Here is an 11081-nt window from a genome sequence, read left to right as displayed (position 1 = left end):
AATCACATCGTACAGCAAAATAAAACACGTTATCGACAGCCTTAAAGATTGTCATTATCAAAATTTATACATAACTAAAAAGTGACTCCAAATAACAATAAAGGAGCCCCATTTAGCTTTTTAATTTAATTAATCTTCCCATTTAATCTAAGGTAAAATAGTTTAGAAAAAATATCTATGTATCTAGATCTATCTAAATATTGACTACTACGTAGTATTTATGACTTACTTCATCTATTTAATAATGGTAAAAGAACTAAAAAAAAGTAGTACACAATATGTACTTAATAATGATAAAAAGGTAAATATAAATATAAAAATAAATAATAACTAGCCAATGTGAATTACTCTATATTAATAAAGTAAGTTATGTCTTAAATAATATCAATAGTTACAATTATTTTATTTTCCCTAATTAAATACTTCATCTTTCTACTGCTTTCATTTTTCTTGAGTAGTTATATTTTTCTCTATAAATACTCACTTCTCATATTCATATTACTCACATTTTGCAAAGGCAATTCATCATCATCATTTTTGTAAGTTGTTGTGCTCCTTTTATGCCGATTTTATCAATCACATTACTTTGAATGTATCTTGCAATATCACTTTGTGACGACCCGAAAATTTCCGACGAGTTTTTAACTTAATTTTCTTATATGATTTTGACACGATAAGCAAAGTTTGTAATGTTGAAGTCTCAAAAACTTAGAACAGTGTTCATAAATACCCTTGACTATTCTCGAAGATTCACGAACATTAGTTTGTAAATAAAAATGTATATATGTATTTTGTAAATATAAATATAGGTATATATATAATATTTTGAATTAACAAAATACACTTTAATCAATTAGAATTAAGAATGTAAAATAATAATTAAGTTACTATTAAAATGAATATATATAAATATATATATAATTTATAATTATTTGTAATATATAAATATTAAATAAATGTTATCACATAATATAATATTGTATATTATATTAAATGTAATTACAAGTATAGTTGTTATATTATTACATTCAATATTAATAATATTATTAAAATTTATAATATGAAATTTGATGCATTTAAGTTATTATATTTACTAATATAATTGCTATCATTGTTAACATCATCATTATTATTATAACTAGAAGTAAAATTGCAATTTTAAATATTATGATTAATACTAGTAATATTAATAAATATAAATATTATATTGAATATTAAAAATAATTAATATTATCATTAATAAGATTACTATTATCATTGTTATAATTACTATTATAGTTTTTATTATTTATTATTAATGTTAGTATTATTATTATTAATATAATTATTGTTATTATTATTAATATTGTCATTATTAATATTAGTATCTTTAATATTGTTATTATTAGTATTCTTATTAAAAATTAATAATATTAACAGATTTAATTAACAGATTTACATTATTAATTTATATTACAGAATTTAATATAATAGATAAATAAATAAATAATATATATACGTAAACATTAATTCAGATATATATAAAAACTGATTTAAAACGCGAGCTAAACTAATCCCTATCACTATCTGAGCAATTCCATTAAGCAAACAATTTGCAAATTCTATTTAGGGTCGTTTTCTAGCTGTTTATGATTGATAAATTCGTATAATTCAATTCCAATAAGTCACAATAACATCCAAAAGCTGTTAGAGATCGTTATCAAATTTTTATTATTTTTTTCTTCTGTTCTTGATAGTAAAATCTGTCGACTGCAATCCATATATAATCTAATCAACTTCAGTGTTATTCAATAAATACAACCTTGATAATGCTAAAAACGAACATATATTTCATAGCATTATCCCTCAAGAAAGACAAGCTTTTAGTTGCAAGTGTTCTATTTACAAGTGATATTCGTTTAAATAATAAAAGGTGAAGACAAAAGACAGATTCGACGAATTGAAGACTCAAACGACCAAAAAGCTAAAAAGTACAAAGTACAATCAAAGTGGTTCAAATTATTGATAAGAAACGTCTCAAAATTACAAGAGTACAAGACGCGAAACGCAAAATACAAGTTATTAAATTGTACGCAAGGACGTTCGAAAATCCGGAACCGGGACCAGAGTCAACTCTCAATGCTCGACGCAACGGACTAAAAATTACAAGTCAACTATGCACATAAATATAATATAATATTTAAATAATTCTTAAAATTATTTATATATTATATATTGTGATGACCCGAAATTTTTTGACTTATTTAAACCAATTCTCTATACGATTTATTATTTTAACACGTTAAACAAAGTCTGTTAGATTGAGTCTCAAAATTTTAGAACTGTTTCATATATACAATTACCTATGACTACTCTCGACGATTCATGAACAATTATATGTATGTATATATATATATACAAGTAAAAACGACTTTCCTACAGTAAAACCCTATTTGCTACAGTAAAAATTATTTTGCTACAGTAAAACACAATTTGCTACAGTAAAACACTATTTGCTACAGCAGAACCGTATTTTGCTACAGTGCTACAGTGAAAACGAGCTTGCTACAGTGATTTGCTACAGTAAACACAATTTGCTACAGTAACACTATTGCTACAGTAAAACACTATTTGCTACAGTAAACACTATTTGCTACAGTAACCACTATTTGCTACAGTACACTATTTGCCACAGTAAACACTATTTGATGTCGACGAACTAGCAAACAGAAACAGAAAAGGCGGCCATGCGATCGCATGGCAAAAACACTGAAAACTCATGCGATCGCATGAGCTACAGTAAATCGAAAAGTACTATAAAAGGTCAGTTTTGCTCGACGAAATTTTTCATAAATTATATCTGTACGTAAATTTTATAATTATAATTTTAATTTTAATTTTAAGTTTAATAATAATAAAATATATTCGAGGGTATTTTTAATTCGGGTTTCAAACCGTTTTAAAATAAGGAAATATTGTGTATTGTTCGGGGTATTGTTCTTGAATCCAAGACCAACCATACAGTCGTCTACCATCATTACGTCTACGCAATTTGCCTACAATATTGAATCGCAATATTGAACTGTGAGTTATAGTCTCCCTTTTTAAATACTTTAAATATTTTTGGGCTGAGAATACATGCAATTTATTTTAAACGCGATAAGACACAAGTACATACTAAATTCTACACTGAGTTAAACCGAAAATCCCTTAGCTTTGGTAACTAGTAGCTGCCAGTACATAGGATATGGACTGGTGGGCGCAAATAATTGTATATGGATCCATAGGGCTTGACATCCCCGTCCGAGCTAGAGCGCTAGCCTTTTAACGGACGTATGTTATTTGAGTTTAAGACACGTTGGTTTGCGTGTATTAAAACGAATGGGGTAATTATCACTATAGCGTTAAGTTTAGTTACCAGGGTGCTCTGTTACGTAGAATCTATTGATAAACTTTTGATGAAATTTTGTGGTCTATCTTTATATATGTTTATGACTCGAGCAATTAAACCTATAACTCACCAACATTCGTGTTGACTTTTTAGCATGTTTTATTCTCAGGTCCTTAGAATGCTTCCGCTTTGATGTGCTTGTTACCTGCATGGAGTCTCTCATGCTTTGTACAAAGTTTATTGCATTCAAAATAAAACTGCGTTGTGTAATAAATAATTGGACTGTGATGTCAACCTGTAAATTAAAGACTTATGTATTTCGGGGTTTTGCTTATACCTAAGCACTTGCCCACATGTTTATAACTTTCTATGTTTAGAAAGTCACTTATTTTAATGAATGCAATATTTTATCAAAACGTATCATATAGAGGTCAAAACCTCACTGTGGAATCAATGATTAACGTGCCGCGTCAATAGCGATTTTGACGGGTCGTTACATATATATATTTATAAACCGTCGGCAGAATGCAAACAAAGACATATGACCTGGAAAAGCAGGCCATGCGATCGCATGGCCTGGATGAGAGAAATCCATGCGATCGCATGGCAGTAGGTACCAGGCCACATGCCTATAAATTTCGCAGTTTTGAGCAACATTAAACACATCTTTTCCATCTATCTCTCACTCAACGTATATATATATATATTATATTTTAATTTTAATTTTAATTTTAAATTCTAATAATAAGGGTATATTAGCGAATGTTGTAAGGGTGTAAGTCGAAATTCTGTCCGTGTAACGCTACGCTATTATTAATCATTTATGTTCAACCTTTTTAAATTAATGTCTCGTAGCTAATTTATTATTATGCTTATTTAATGCCGAAGTAATCGTGATATTGGGCTAAATATTAAAATTGGGTAATTGGGCTTTGTACCATAATTGGGGTTTGGACAAAAGAACGACACTTGTGGAAATTAGACTATGGGCTATTAATGGGCTTTATATTAACTAAATGATACCTCATTAATTTAATATATAGACTTATAATTTGACGTATTTATATATAACCACATACGCTTAATCGGGTACGGTGGGCGGGATATCTATAAATACCAATAATTGTTCATTTTACCGGACACGGAACTGGATTAATAGTTAATAGACTTGTTGAAACAGGGGTGGATTACATTCAAGGGTAATTGGTGTAATTGTTAACAAAGTAGTAAAACCTTGGACTACACGCAGTCGATAACCTGGTGTATTCATTAAACAAAGTATTAAGACCTTGTTACAATTCGAATCCCCAATTAGTTGGAATATTTGACTTCGGGTATAAGGATAATTTGACGAAGACTCTCGCACTTTATATGTATGACTGATGGACTATTATGGACAAATCCGTATGGACATATCGAATAATCCAGGACAAAGAACAATTAATCCATGGTATTAAACTGAAAACAACACGTCAAACATCATGATTACGGAAGTTTAAATAAGCATAATTCCTTTATTTCATATTTAATTTCCTTTATTTCATATTTAATTGCACTTTTAATTATCGCACTTTTATTTATTGTCATTTTAATTATCGTACTTTTTAATTATCGCACTTTTATTTATCGCACTTTTATTTATCGCAATTTCATTATCGTTATTTACTTTACGTTTAAAATTAAGTTATATTTATTTTTAATATTTTACATTAGGTTTTAACTGCGACTAAAGTTTTAAAATCGACAAACCGGTCATTAAACGGTAAAAACCCCCTTTTATAATAATAATACTACTTATATATATTTTTGTATTTTTACAATTATAAGTTAAAAAAATATAGCGTTAAACTTGGCGAGTTCCCTGAGGACGAACCGGACTTACTAAAAACTACACTACTGTACGATTAGGTACACTGCCTATAAGTGTTGTAGCAAGGTTTAGGTATATTCACTCTATAAATAAATAAATCACTTGTGTAAAATTGTATCGTATTTAATAGTATTTTGTAGTAAAAATATAACTATTTTATATACCACCTCGCACACATCAAGTATTTTTGGCGCCGCTGCCGGGGAAAGCTAAAACGCCGAAAGCGCAACGCTATAAAAAAAAGATTTTTAATTTATTTTTGTAAAAATACGCTTTTGTAAAAATACGTTTGGATTTTTAAAAATATAAAAACAAAAACAAAATTTATATATTTTTAAGAGTTTGTTAAATATATAAGTTTTATAAAGTTTCTTTATTTTTATTTTAGTTTGTAAAAATATAAGTTTTATTATAAATATTTTATATAAATATTAAAACAGAAATCAGAAAAAAATATAATAAAACACGAGGCCCGGTACTGTAGCAGCCCAGGTTCTGGCCCGAATTCGCAGACCATGCGACCGCATGGTATTGCAACGTTCAGGCCATGCGATCGCATGTCCTGATTTGACAAGTCTGAAACCTCAGCCGACCAGTTTAGGGTTAGATTATATTAATTATTATTATTAATTAATAACCCTAATTAGGTTTAGTATATTAATTAATATTAGTTTTAGTTTAGTTTTATTTAATTTGTATTATTAAGTTTAATTAGTTTTATAAATTATAAAATTAATACTTTTATAAAATAAATAATATAAAAATAATATTTTTATAAAAATTGTACTCTTTACAACTTTAAGTTTATTTTTATATTTTGTTTATTTTTATTTGTTTTAGCGTAATATTTGTATTTTTCGTTCGTATTTAGTTTTAAGTCATAGTTTTTGCCATAGTTATTTTTATTTCTAGTGTGACGACCCAAAAATTTCCGACCAAATTTAAACTTAACCTTTATATGTTTCCGACACGATAAGCAGAATTTGTAATGTTGAATCTCAAAAATTTTGGAACTACATTCATGTAATCAATTACCCTTTGACCGTGTTCGACGATTCACGAACAATTATGAGTATATAGATATGTATATATAATATATAATATTAACTGAAACATTAACAAAGTGTTAGATATATGATACTTTACATGAACGTATTTGTTTTGATATATTTATCGACAGAATTAAGAGATAATATCAAATGATTGAATTATCAGATACATTATGATATGATTACGGGCCTATGTTATGAGGTCCACTGTGATTTAAGAAATCTATTCTTTTTGACAACATTCGGAAAATGATAAAGTGATTTATAAATAAGAACAAATGTGTCAATTAACGGGAACTAGACAAGGGTTAGTGGAAATTCCTGTTTAATTTCCAAGGCATGTTTTATAATATTTTCCTCGTGACCTTGATAAGATAACTATGTTAACTTTCATTTTATTTAATATGAAAATAAGAACGTGGAGTGTAAATAACTTAGATGTTGGATATCGACAAGTTAAGTAACTCGACATTTTTCATTAAGATGATTTCATACGTTTATTTAACCTTTGGACTTTATCCCATGCTTCACCAACAAACTGTAATTTAAAAACTTGAAACCTATTATGAATATATATAATTCTACTTTTCTAAAATGTTTTGTGGTATAACGATTTCCATTATTTTAACCTTTTAACAAAATGATTCTTAAATATATTTAGTTTTGGAAAATAAAATTATCATATTTATTTGATTTAGTACAAAAAACGTTTTCAGTTTAAAAAGAACTTTATTATTAAAATGTATATATCTTTTATAAATATCTAGAACCACTTTTGACAACTCATTACTTAACCAGTATGATAAAGATAACGATATTTATATTTTATTTTATTAAATATATATAACGATTTAAATTAATATTATATATATATTTATATGCGTATTATACGTATATAGTTTTATACTTTTACTATACTTTAACTTTACCTTTACTTTACTTTTATTTTACTTTAACTTTAATAATTCATACTTTAATAATTCATACTTTAATAATTCACTTTAATAATTCATACTTTAATAATTCACTTTAATAATTCACTTTAATAATTCATACTTTAATAATTCACTTTAATAATTCACTTTAATAATTCATACTTTAATAATTCACTTTAATAATTCATATTTTAATAACTCACTTTAATAATTCAAAAATCTATTATAAATAGAATTCAATAGGTTTTATTATTTCATAGAAACTTGAAAATATATTTCTCTAAACTCTCTCAATCGAATTACATATATATATATATATATATATATATATATATATATATATATTTTGTATTATTTCAAGATATTATTAGTATACATAAAATACTACGACGGAGTTATACTCGGACGATTTCAAAATAAGTTTTCAAACGGGATAGAGCTAAGGAAATTATGGGTTATAGCTATGGAGGTTATGGGTATTGATCGAGGGTATTGCTCGTGAGGTCAACCTAACGTTTATCATTTTCGTTGCGTCTACGTACTTTCCTGCAATATTGAATCACAATATTGATACGTTCGTGAATCCGAGATAAACCTTGCACTTGTTCAGTGCCGTCATATACATAATTGCTACGAAATACAGTATTGTGAGTTTCATTTGCTCCCTTTTTAATTGCTTTTGCAATATATATTTTTGGGCTGAGAATACATGCGCTGTTTTATAAACGTTTTACGAAGTAGGCACAAGTACTAAAACTAATTCTATGTGGGTTTAAACCAGAAATATACCCTTAGCTTGGTAACATTAAACTACTTGTCTATGTACGGTAGGCGCGAATCCTAAAGATAGATCTATTGGGCCTGACAAACCCCATCCTGACTATGGGATGCTTTAGTACTTCGAGGTTATTTTAAACACACCTGATCTGGTGTACTTCAGAGGGTAAAACATGAATTTTAAGGCTTGTTACCGGGTGCCTACAACTTATAGAATACTTTTAAACACTTGCGAGTGTACGGATATTTATGGAAACTGAAATCTTGTGGTCTATTACTATTACGGAAATGATTGATTATGATAAACTAATGAACTCACCAACCTTTTGGTTGACACTTTAAAGCATGTTTATTCTCAGGTATTAAAGAAATCTTCCGTTGTGCATTAGCTCATTTTAAGGATATTACCTGGAGTCATTCATGACATACTTTGAAAGACGTTGCATTCGAGTCGTTGAGTTCATCAAGATTAATATTAAGTCAATTATAGTTGGATGTAATATGAAATGGTATGCATGCCGTCAATTTTTGATGTAAAGAAAGTTTGTCTTTTAAAAACGAATGCAATGTTTGTAAAATGTATCATATAGAGGTCAAATACCTCGTGATGTAATCAACTATTGTGAATCGTTTATAATGTATATGAACGGGTCCTTTCAGTTGGTATCAGAGCGGTGGTCTTAGCGAACCAGGTCTTGCATTAGTGTGTCTAACTGATAGTTGTTAAGATACATTAGTGAGTCTGGACTTCGACCGTGTCTGCATGTCAAAAGTTTTATTTATCATTTTTAGTCGGAAATCATCTACTTACCATCCTTAGGAAATTACCTGCTTATCATTCTTAGTCTAGACACGTCTTGCTGCATTGATTGCATGAATAGTGTATAGACAAAATTCATATCTTAGCGTATCTGCTAAATCATATCTTATCGTATCTATTACCGTAAACTTTGCCTGACATATTCCGTAAATTCCTCCGTAATCTATGAAATCTTTTGATCTATATATATAGATATTCTATGTAGTTAGAATACCACCCGATAGCCGGAAAATCATTTCGTATCGAAAAATCCTTTATCAAATCGTTCGAAATGGAATTCATCATCAGTTCAAGTTCTTCGGATTCCGAAATGGAATCCCACTCAAGCTCCGAAAGCAGTGTGACTGGAATGGATCAACCAATCAGCCATCATCTATTCTGGATGAATTGGGGATGGGTTCGTAGCCTCCTTAATCATTGGAGACAAGAAGAAGGCGATCATTTCCATCCACCACATTGCCCTCTTGGCAATGAACTGAAGCACTTACCGACGAACCTGTTCGAAACACCATTTTCTCTCATTTCCAGAGTATCTCGTCATGATTATATACTACACCAAATTCTAGATCTTATTTATCCGCTTGTCCGAACCGACAATCACCCAGGTGTAATAGAAGAAGTCAACAAGCTTCGCGCTCGGGTAGTGGCTTTGGAGAATATGGTGCAAAGGTTACAAACACCATCAGCAGCACCAGCAATATAACAAGTACCACCATCAACAACATCAACAGTACCATTACCACCACCAACAACAACCGCATCCCAAACCTCAACTTCACAATCTGTCCCATGAGCATCGACGTCATACGCCCTGTAGATACTAAGGAATACCACAACGATGAAGTATTGATTCATAACTTCATTGGGAAAACATTCTACGACGATTATGTAATTTCTAAAGTTTATAAATTATCTATCCTAGCCTTAACCATAAATCAAGTGAGTTTAATTTAATATTAACTCATTAAATCTATATTACATCTGAAGAAATATATACATATATTTCCATAAAGACTGTAATAAAATTCTTTTGTACAAAATATTAATTGTGACATTTTTTTTAACGGGTAGGTAATACCCGAGAGATATATAAATTCACAATTAATATGTTACATTCTTCGAATCTGATTCAGCAGATCATCCATTATACTCCCTACTTTCACAACAATATACATTCTTTTATAGAAATCAAAACAACCATACTCATTCAATAATCTAATTACATATTCTGATTTTGAAATCGCCGAATTCAATTCAAGTTATAACCGGTATCATCACTCTTAGATTCTTACATCTTTCAAAGCTATACTTTAACTTCAAAACTGTGTTAGAACATCGTATGTATATTAACGATTATAATATGTGTTCAAACCCTTCGAAATACCTGAAGACACTTCAAATAATGAACAATCGAGATGATGATCCAACCACATGTTATCCACAGTTACGTACCTGAAAAACTCTTGAAACTAAAGTCATAATTTAACATGTATCCATGTCAGACCTTTTGACATTTACTAGCTAAAATAACTTTTCAATCCCTTCTAAAAATAGACGGTTTTGTCACAGCTCCAGCAAACCAACTTCAATTGTTCAATCGAATAAGCCTTATTATAATGATTACCCCTTCATCATTATTACCGGGGAACCTTTCATATCTCGCCACATTTGCAGTAAACTTATTAACAACTTCATTGATCTTTGACTTTCTGAAAAATCTTTATATTTATCAAAACCCCATCATTTACTCATCTGCATCTTGTAACGAGAATTGCCATACGAATCATCGGAAATTAGCAATCAGTATTTTGAAATCTCGCAGCATGTCTACTCCAATAATTATATGTGTCTATCTTCTGGACTTATATACTTTGAATGTGAAGTTTCTGAAAAATACCCTAAACTGCGAACTAGTTCTCGAAATACTAATGAAGCAGCAAAAACTATAAACGACCTTAATAGTAAAAAGTTTGATGATAAAGAGTAGTGTGTTAGCAAAGCTCAGAAAAAGAGAAGATTTGGTACTGAAAAATACGGATTGAGCAAACCATGAAGAAGGCTGTGGATAAATCACAAGGACGAAATCTACCTTCAAAGAATCCAAATGATTCCATGTCTGCTGAAGTCATTATCGAATACCTTGCTCCTGACTCTAAACCCTTACGGATAATATTCTTCATCATCCTCTGATATTAGAAATTTTAAGATATCATCGTATCTTTCATTATAAATATCCTCCATATTTCTGAAGATATTTCCA

The sequence above is a fragment of the Rutidosis leptorrhynchoides genome, chromosome 3 (genome assembly GCF_046630445.1).
Source record: "Rutidosis leptorrhynchoides isolate AG116_Rl617_1_P2 chromosome 3, CSIRO_AGI_Rlap_v1, whole genome shotgun sequence".
NCBI lineage: Eukaryota > Viridiplantae > Streptophyta > Magnoliopsida > Asterales > Asteraceae > Rutidosis > Rutidosis leptorrhynchoides.
Note: the sequence above shows the minus strand (reverse complement) of the source record.